The sequence below is a fragment of the Saccopteryx bilineata genome, chromosome 3, assembly GCF_036850765.1.
Source record: "Saccopteryx bilineata isolate mSacBil1 chromosome 3, mSacBil1_pri_phased_curated, whole genome shotgun sequence".
Classification (NCBI taxonomy): domain Eukaryota; kingdom Metazoa; phylum Chordata; class Mammalia; order Chiroptera; family Emballonuridae; genus Saccopteryx; species Saccopteryx bilineata.
The window spans coordinates 18,512,868-18,523,527 of NC_089492.1; positions in this window are offsets into that span (position 1 = coordinate 18,512,868).

A 10,660-nucleotide genomic window follows, 5' to 3' on the forward strand; every position below is an offset into this window, starting at 1 on the left:
TCACCCAGCCCCTCCCCAGGGGTTCTGATGCTGAAGGTCTTTCTGACTGGGGCCCGAGAATTCACATCACTGTGACATTCCCAGGTGAGGTCAATGCTGATGGTCCATTGACCAGACTTGGGGATCTTTGGTCTTAGCCTGCTTGGGATCTTATGAACTCTTAGACTTTCCCATTTTAAAGGCATTTCCTCTCCAGAGCTGGTCACTGTCTAGCTGCTCTGGTTTTGTGTCTGAAGCTTCATAAATTCTCAGTGTGTTATTCTGTGCACTGATTGTGGTTGCGGTTTTCTGAGAAAGACAACTGTCCCCACCATAAACGTGTAGTGGGTCCTAATGAATTGTGTTGCCGTGCTGCCCAAGTGGGATGAATGCAGACTTGTTAAATATTTCATATTTGATGAACCCAGCCTGCCTGTAGCTGGACTTGGTTCTACAAAGGACTTGTTTACATGACATTTCTATCAGGTGAACACTACTGTTTTTATTGTGTATGTCAGTGTGGATGCTGCTTAAACCTGGGAAAGATTTCCTCTATTTAAAATGTGTGTGATCAACTTCTACAGAGTCAGTGCTGGGACAAAATGGTGACATTGATGAAATTTGACTTTGGGGTTCTTTCTCTCTGTGTCGATCATTTAATGAATATTTAGCCATCGTTGGCTTATAAGGCATTCAGCTGGATGCTTTGGAGGATACAAAGATAAATCAGGTCAATTCCCATGACGGAATTTATAACCTGCTATAAGACGTAAGATGTGGATGTACATCCAGAGAGCCAGTGAGCATCGCTGCTGCATTAATGGCTGGGCTCGCATCATAGTAAATCCAGTTACTAGCTGTCTGACCTTGAACAGCTTATGTAGCGCCCTTTGAGCATCAGCTTCATAGTGGTGAATAGGTAAAGTGATAACCATGGGAACAACTGTGGCTTCATTGTGGAAACCCACATACAGTGCTTTCCACCGTGCCCAGAATATAGTACGTGGTCAATAAATGTAGTGGTTTTTAAAACAATCATAAAAACAGAGAATGATGAATACAGGAGATAATTGTTAGTGCTTATATGTTGGCTGTTGAACTAAAAGTTTTTCATGCACTACCCTTGTTAGTCCTCACAACAACCCTTAAGTCAAGAGTATAATTTTCTTTATTTTGTAGATGAGATGCAGAGCTCAGGGACCTTAAGTAAGTTGCCCAGAATACTGTGGTTTGTAAATGCCTTAGCTGGTATTTAAACAATAGCATCCTGGATCCAGGGCTTGTACCCTCAACCACTGTGAATACTGCTTCTTAATACATGCTCTGAGAGGCATAAACATGGCATTTGGGGAGGTCAGAGGTAGGAGTGAAAGCTTCTCTCTAGGAGGAACTGCTAAAATGATAGTCTTCCAATGTGAGCTGGAACGTAAAGGGTAGGTGGACTTTGGCTCTGCACATTCTCATCCGCTCTTTTCCTGTTTGACAGGTTTATTGAATAAATGCATGGTCAGTGTAGGTGATGCAGCAGTAAGTCAGAAGGTCCCCGGGTCCCGATTCAGCGCCCACCCCTTTGTGGACCATGTGATCCCGAGGTGGACTCAGCGATCCCACAGGCCCTTTACGAGCTGTTATACAGGGGGAGTTTGGCTGCTGTTTAATTCAGCAATGATGAACTGAGGGCTTCCTCCATCCCAGGCTTCGCTGCATTCCACAGGGGACACAGAAACGAATGAGACATGGTCTGTTCCGCTCAGTAGTCAGACCTTTCCTGGCAGGTGCTTCGTCCTCTCCTCCGTGTTTCTTGTGGCTGTGTGTGTTCCCCGCTGAAGCTGAGATGTCCCTCTCTGGTCTGCAAGCCAGTCATTCCAAGTCATTTGCGGTCTCCTAATTTTTAAGTAAAGTAATGTGATGAGATAACATTTCAAAATGATGACTCCCCCCCCCGCCCAGGATTCATCTTTGATCCCTCTCTTCTAACCCCTGTCTTCAGTCATGCAGCTGAAGTTTTGTACACACGTTGCCTAAGGAAATGGATATTACTGGACTAAAAATTGGGGGAGGGGAAGTCAGTCCTTCTGGCTATCATTTCTACAAAGCCTGGGCTCTCAGAGAAGGGTTCTGGCATACCCCACCCCAGCAGGAGAAGTCTTCCTGGGCTGATAATGCCTTGGCAGTGTCGGGAAATGACTGGGATTCCATTTCTGCCAACTGAGCTGTAGCTGAGGAATTGAAAAAAAGATCAATTAAATTATAGAAAAATAAAGAAGGCATTAGCTTGCTTGATTGTTGTGTCGGTAGATGATATTGGACTCCATTGCACTGACTCATGACAAGGCTCACAGTTTTTTTCCAGATAATTTCAAGTTTTCAACAGGAACTTTTAATATTATATGCACTCATGCAACAATTATTTACTGGGTGTCCACTATGTGCCAAGTAGGTGGTAGAGGCTAGTATTACAGCACGGAGCAAGAATAGACACAGTTCTTGCTGAGTAATTTTCACCTCCAAGGCAGCACATCGTTAATCAAATACACAAGTAAGTGTGAAATTATGAGTATGAAAATTGCCCCTGATGAAAAATGTCTGGAGTACATAGCAAGGGTATCTGCACTCATCTGGGGGGGGGGGGGGGGCTGAGGAGTCTGTCTGAGAGGTGACATTTGCATCAATACCTGAAAATGGACAGGAGCTAATTAGGTGAAGAGAGGAGGGAGCTGGTATTCTTGGCAGACTGATCTGGAGTGTGGGATCCTCGTGAGGTAGCAGAGCCACGAGAGAAATGTGCTGGTTGGCAGGAGGGAAGGAAGAGAGTTCTGCCCTGAGAGTGAGGGAGCCAGTGACAGAAGCACTTTTCTCACTGTGAAGGTGTGCTCCCCGTGTGGCTGCTGCTTGTGTGCATCTTCCATTACTGCCGTGCCTTTGTCCTTGAGACCTCGAAGCCCAGGGAGCCCAGAGCTAAACCCTGGCTCTTTCCCCCGGGCTCCTCCTGCTCCTGAGCACCCCATCTTGACCAGAGACAAAACCCTCAGCATCATCCTTTCCTCATCCTTCTTCCTCATCCCCTCTGTCCAATCAATCTCCTAGTGTCGTCAATTCTGCCTCATTAATATCTCTTCCATCTAATTACTTCACTCCATGCTGCTGCCTTCGCTCAGGGTCAGCACACTCGATCCCAGCTCTGTGCTTTCAGTGTCTACTTTAAATTCTACTAAGAAGCTGTACTGTTCCCTATTCCCAGATGTTTATGCATATGTCTCCCCTGCCCAGAGCCCCTTCCGTCCTCAGATAAGGTGCTCCTGCTTGTCCCGCAGGATGTCTCTCCTTTGAGAACCCTTCCCTGACCACCAGTTACAGCCACTGCCGAGATGGATCTCCAAATCGTTGCACAATACCTGGCACACAATAAATGCTGGCTGAGGGAGTGAATACATGTTTGTTGAGTGAATAAATATCTATCCAACGGATATTTGTTGAGTGAATACAACTTTGAGAGTTTCATGGGCCAGGTCATTACTAAACTTAGTTTATGACCCACAGCTGTTATCACCATGTGCCTGGAACTAAAAATCAAAATATGACTTGATAACTAGGTATGCGTTTGGGTAATAGTCATGCACAGCATTTAAAACTAGAAGCTCTTTAAAAACCCAGAATACATGGTCCCCACTTTCATCATCATGGAATATCTTGATTGTGCCTGATATAGGGTGGAATGTTGTGTAAGCGAGGAGAATAACTTCGTAGGTTGGATATTTGGATGAAGAAATTAGGTCAGAATAACCTTTACTGTCCCATGTGAAGAGTCACCCCGATAAGGAGTGTGATTAGTCAGTATTGTAGAGTGGGGTCCGTAACCTAGAGCCGCGAGTGCTGGTGGACACTAAAGGCCAACAAAAGAAGAGACTCCCGAGAGAGCGATACGTCGGTCCTTTTGCTCCAAAAACAATTCCTAGATGTAACTTCTGTGTCAGTTCGTCTATAAGCAGTTTGGCCTGGGAATTTGAAGCAGTAAATTACGTGGGAATCTTGAGTCTGGTTTGTGTACATGGGAATTAATTCTTATATCTTCAAAATGGGGCCAAGAATGAGTGTTGGAAGAGAATTAAGCACATCTTCACACTTTGATCCAAATATACTCCTATCATTTACTCTCCGCTCAGAAACCTGCAGCTGTTAGAACACACAAAATCATTTTCTCTTGCTATTCTTTGTCAAATTGTTGATGAAAATGATTTCCCAAAATTGAAACAGCCAGAGTTACTATAGATGAGAATCAAAGTTCAAGTCTTGGTTATGCAACATTATCTCATCTCATAAGAACCAGTCATTAAAAAAAAAAATCATAACATTTCTCAGTGTTGAATTGGATCCTTTTTTTTTTTTTTAAGTAATTAAAGTGGTAAAAGCAACCAGAGCTATTCATTGAAGCAAGCAGATTACAAGAGCTTTTCTGAAGGTAGCCAGAGTTTCTTTTATTAGAGCAGATCAGAGAAGCAAACAACAGAATAAAGAGAGTAATATTATTCATTAGTAACATATGTGATCAGTGTAGGAAGAGAAAGTTAAATATTTGATGATTTTTCTTTTAGCTGGTTCAGAGAAATGAGGGATTAAAAAATTGGTAAAATCACAAAGCTATATCTGTTCATTCACCCACCCACCCTCCCACTCATCTATTTATCCACCTACCAAAGTCACTTACTAAATTGATTATGTTACATTTATTGAATTAGTCTTTGACAAGCTCTGTAGTAGATGTTATGGAAAGTACAAGGGAAACAAAAGACAACTCTTACCCTTGAAGATTTATAGAATGTTAGGTGTGAAGATATTTCAAAGATGATGTTATTATAATCCAATACTCTTTTTTGAGATAAAGAAACCGTGTTAGGTAGTTTGCATAATGTAACAATCAGAGAATTACATGATGGGCCACAGGATCTCAGTTCCTAATCCAATAATTTTTCCACTAGCACCATCTGAATCAGACATATTTATTATTATAGAATAAATAATCCCAAATCACCATGTGAGCAGGTGTAGAGCCATCAGGCATATCTTGTCTGTGAGACTTTGAAGAACAGCTATCACAGGATAGAGGGAAGGCTGAAGGGTGGACACGAGCTGGATCTGAAGGAAATACAGTCTGGGATCATATATGGTGGAGAGAAAATATTCTAAGTGTGCCAAATAAATACATAAATGCAAGGGGAGGCGACCAAGGCAGAAGGGAAGAAAGAAAGGCAGTTAGGTTAGACAAAGATCACCAACAAAAGTGGAGGGGCGGCCCCGAGTGGAGCAGAGGGTGTCTGTGGAAAGCTGCACACTGACGTGAGAGCCATTGAGGTAAGAAGGTTAAATATTCCTGCAGGAACTGTTCTCTGTTAGTTAGAAACCAGAGACTAAGCCAGGGTTTTGGGAGATTTAGACAGTGCATTTCCAATCCAGAGAAAGAGAATTCCTTGAAAACCAAGGCTTCTCCCCACAAAAAAAAGCGCATTTCATTTGGCACATTAAATAAATATGGCAGTAAGGCTATCATGTGTCCTTCTTCATCTCTATATTTTGTACACCACTTCCTGATGTTTGTTCAAAATTCACTAGTTTGATGGGAAAAGCTAAATGAGAATATTTGGGGGGAAAACACAGAAAACTAATAATATTAAGGATATTCACACACTTATTTTCAGAAATAGTCCATTTCTACTCCACTGGGGTTGGACTATTTTACAAGGATTTTGATATACTTCTCAACTTATTGCTTATATAGGATGAAAGGCATCCTTAAACACAATGTTGTCACAGTAGCATCTACAAATCACTCAGAACACCATCACTGGCAGATAGTAAATATTTTATATCTTACCCCAAAATCATATTTTCCTTATAAAGTATTGAAATTATATTCCTCTTAGGCTCTTTCCAAAAGTCTCTCTTGAGAGCCTTAAAAGATAACTTTGCCTAAAGCTTCATCGCACATATTTGCCAGTGAATTTTCAGGGCAGGTGTCTATGGTTTGGATTTTAGCTTCCATCGATTTGGCGTACTGAATTCTGTTTGATGTCAGCACTGTATTGCCATTGCGTGTGCGTGTGGAATTGGTATGGAAAATGCATCTATAACTTTTAAAAAATTTTTTTTTCTTTCTTGTTTCTTATAATGTAAGGAGAAAAATCTATGTCTACATAAATAATGCTAACCTTCAGTTATTTCTTAACTTCATTTTTATGAGTGTACAGTTATTTTCACCCTGACTCTTTCACTTGCACAACAATGGCTGCCTTTATTTGCATAATTAACTTGCCTTCTAGTGAAATGGGATGATGTGAACAGAGGGGAAACGTGGACATTCACTGTCCATTGTCTTGAGATTGTGAATCCAGAGGATGTAAGCGGTAATGTGCTTGACCTTGTAGTTCTTGAAGGCTTGGCTTGAGTAACTGGCTGCATGAACACTTCCTTAAACATTCCTACTCCTTCTTTTCCAAGGATCTATCAAGGGAAACAGACTTGAGCAGATGGACTAAAGAAAGCACCACGAATGTATAGAATTTGTTTGCCCCTTTTCCCAAGCTGAGAGAGAAGGTTAATGACTCATTTTAGTTTTTGATGCATACTTCTGAAAATAAACAAAAACATTATGCTTAGACTGTGGTGTGGGGTTACTATCGCTCTCATCATCCTCAAATATGGGCAGGATGTTCTGAGCAGATGATGTATAGATGGCAAGAAGATCCTGCTTTGCTTATACACACTGTGACTAAGGGTGTGGAGAGGGGTCATTTGTACTTTGTTGGTAGCAGCGTGTGTTGGGGAACATCATTAGGCTTCCTGGAAACAGTTTAGTAACGTGCTTTGTGAAGGCTTCGTGCATCTTGATGGCTGCTGAGTCCCCAAAGCCTAAAATTCAACTTGAATGAATGGATAAATGCTAAAATATTTAAATTTTTTCAGCTGCTTTGATCCATAAATTTTAATAAGAATTAGAGATCAGATGAACCTATATGTGATCATATAAGATTGAGCTATAGGAATATATATTATATTATTATTTATATTACTAAAAAGCTCACAGCAACTCATTTAGGTTTATCAATATGGAATTGAGTGAAAATTACATTACACCCCTACTATGGATTATTAGGCAGTCACTCCTGATGGTGTTTTAGAGAAATATATAAATGATACAGAAAAATGCATGAGACTGTTTTATAAGTTGGTCATAAAACAGTGCATAGAATGTTAATTCATTGAAATGAGATGATAAAGTAAGTTTTAAAAGGCTGTTAAAGAAGGGAGTTGACCAGAAGCTCAGGCATTTTCTCTAACAACAACAACAACAACAACAAAAACAAGCCTCTAAAATTTTAATGTGTGAGGTACTGGTCCCTTGGATTGGGGCTGTCTCGCTGGAGATGGCTGTAAGGGATGGGATCTTGAAACCATTTTGGAAGTAAGCATTGGCAAGATTTGCAGAGAAATTGTTTGTGAGAAGAGAGGAAAGTGAGAAAATGTCTTTTGGCTGAAGAAACTCGAGAGTGGAACCATTAATTGTGATAAGGAAGACAGCAGAGGTAGATCTAGAATTTTACTTTGGACATACTAAATTTGAGATGTCTATTAGACAGCTAAGAGGCGATGTCAAGTAGGCAGTTGGATATATAAATCTAGAGCCCAGGGGAGTGTTAAGAGCTGGAGAAAGAGATTTATGAATCATCAGTACAAAAATGTTATTTTAGGCCATCGAAGAGGATGAGATCACCCCGAGAAGGAATTTCGAGAGAAAAGAGGGTGGACCACAGAGTTCAGGGTTGGCAGGGGAGGAGGAACCAGAAATGGAAATTGAGAGGGAACAAGGTTAACATTGGAGGAAGATCAGGACTGAGTATGTTCTGAACACCAGGGGGAGGTATTTCTGTGAGAAGAAAGTCAAATGCTGAAAGTTGATTAATGCCCTAAGTCCGTTTCCTGCTTTATAGTTCCCCTGAACCCCCACAATGCCACGCTTCTCTCCCTAGTATTTGGTCCTTCCAGAAAGAAGGTTAATTATGGAATAGTGACTATTTGTATCATTATTCTCTTTAGTCAGTGATATTAAGTAAATGAAGTGGCATCTTGATGGATCAGGCGGGTTATGGACCCACGTTGACATTACTAGTGCTAAATACTCACTAGCTGCGGAAATGAAAGTTACTTAACTTCTCAGAACCTTGGTTTCCTCATTTGTTATCTGAAAATGACAATACTCATGTCAGAGTTTTTTTAGGGGGGATTAATATAATATATGTAATATATGTATATATAATATATGTAAAGCACTAAGCTCTGTGCCTCACAGTAAGTAGACACAAAGGTAGCTTTTATTATTTTTTCCCAGATACTGATTGGCTAACTATGGAAATGGGTCATTATCAAGTAATCCTGGGAAGGTGAGTTAGTTAATTATTTAGAACTAAGTTGAAGAGATCATGTCTACATAGTATAGCTATACAATAGAAGCCAAATGTTCAACCTATAAACAAGTGCCCCCTGCACCCTAACATTCACTACCATATACTCATCCTTGAAATGTTCAAATGTTCAACCTATCAACAAATGCCCCCTGCACCCAGCATTCACTACCATATACTCATCCTTTTCAGAGCAGTATGTGTAAAACTCAGAGAAGTGATGTTTTGAGAGACGGAGCATCAGTGATAGAAGCATACCTCTGTGCTCCTCTGGGAAGAATTACCCAAGGCTGGCCCTGAGACTGGCCCATCAGGCTGCCAATGAGCAGACAGAGTGGGGGTAGAGGCCTCTGCCCAACCGGGAGAGGGTCATAAACTCTATTAAGATAAGCAGCCGTTTCCCACCTTCGGGCAGCTCACAAGCCTATCTTATCCTTGGAAACAGAAGAGAGTGGGTCACAGATATAATTGAGCAAGTGCCTTGAGTTCTCTTTCTAGAAAATGAGCCCTAGCTGCTCTGGGAGAGGTTTTTGTTAAATATAACAATTCCTCAGAAAATGTAGCAATTCCCCTGATGGTCCCCATGTGCCAGCCACTTTGAGCCGAGGAGGCGATTGGGTGGTGACACCTGCCCCGGAGCAATGCAGGGCATCAGCGCTGGTGAAGACAGTCCACCCCATTCCTCCAGACCCCCCCCCCCCGCCCCGGTCTCTTTGAGGGCATTTCATCTTGAGGCTAGAAATAACATTCTTACCTCTCTCCTTTCTCACACATGCACCTGATTTTCAGTTCAGCATGACTCGTTAAATTAGTTTTCCCTCAACGGAGTCATCAATCATCACTTTGGCCTAATTATCGAAAGGGAAGTACACACGCTGTGGAGCTGGACCACCCCAGTTCAAATCTTGATTCCGACACTTAAGATCTCTGTGACCTTGAAGAAACTGGCAAATCCCTCTAATCCGGTCTCCTCACCTATAAAATGGGACTCCGTTAGAATGTTGCATAGCCTATTGTGTAGATCAATAAATTAATCCATACAAAGGATAAACTTATTAGCATTATTAATTTACTTAGTACTATTAAGTCTTGATGGGGGAGTTTGTGGATTTTAAACAGGAATGACAGGACACTCTTTTTAAGGGCCTTCTTTATGTTGTCATGTTCACAGCTGTTATTTTACATATCATTGGTGGTTTAAATATTTCATTTCATCCTCTTCGATTCTTTAAAAAAGGAAGTACCATGTTCAGAGCATCCAGGAAACTAGCTTTATGATATAGTGGAGGATAATGACACCTCCTCTAGTTTTATATTTATGAGAATATCGAACCCATCAAACAAAATGTCAACACAGAGCTGGAGTCATTTAACTGGGTATATTTATCTTTAGGGTATTTTCAGCTGCATGTGTTAGAAAACTGTGACAGCAACTGGCTTAAATAATAAGAAAATGTATCTCCCAAAGATAAAAGTCCAGAGGTAGGTTAGCTCAGCCATATTCTGAAGGATCCATCGTTTTTATATCTCTGCCATGTCATCCTCAAAAGCTTGTTCTTGCCTTCAGATTTGTCCCTGTCTGGTCACAAAAAGGCTGTTGGAGTCTCCTGGGTATCCCTCCAGACATGGCCATGTCTAGAGATAGAATAAGACCATCTTCCTTATGTCTCTTTCTTATAGGAGCCTATGGATGACTATAAGAAATTGCTAGCATTTGCAACCTTCTAAATAACCCCTGTCATTTCCATTTTTGTAGATGGTCTCAAGAGTTCAGTGTAAAATAGTTCAACAACTTGCTGGCCCAGCACACCAGGGTCCTTGCTTCCCTCTGCCCCTGACGTGTGTGTGTGTGTGTGTGTGTGTGTGTGTGTGTGTGTAAATCAATTTGGCTTATCTTTCAAAAGAAACAAAATTATTCTACAGTGATCTTGAATTCTCTTGCTATAAAGAACATTATTGGGATAATTGACAAATTCTGAATAAAGTCTTCAGATTAGAGAACAGTATTGTATCTGCACAAAATTTTTGAAAATCGTGCTGTGATTATGTAAGAGAATTTCTTTTTAGTAAATATGCAATGATATTTTAGGAAAAAGAGATCATGTTTGCAGTTTGCTGTTACACAGTTTAGGAAAGTTACAGTGAGAGAAAAATAGGGCAAGGTGGAACCTGATATTAACATTGGGAAAGTGGTGGAGCGCAGTCTGGAAGTCTTTGGACTGCTCTTA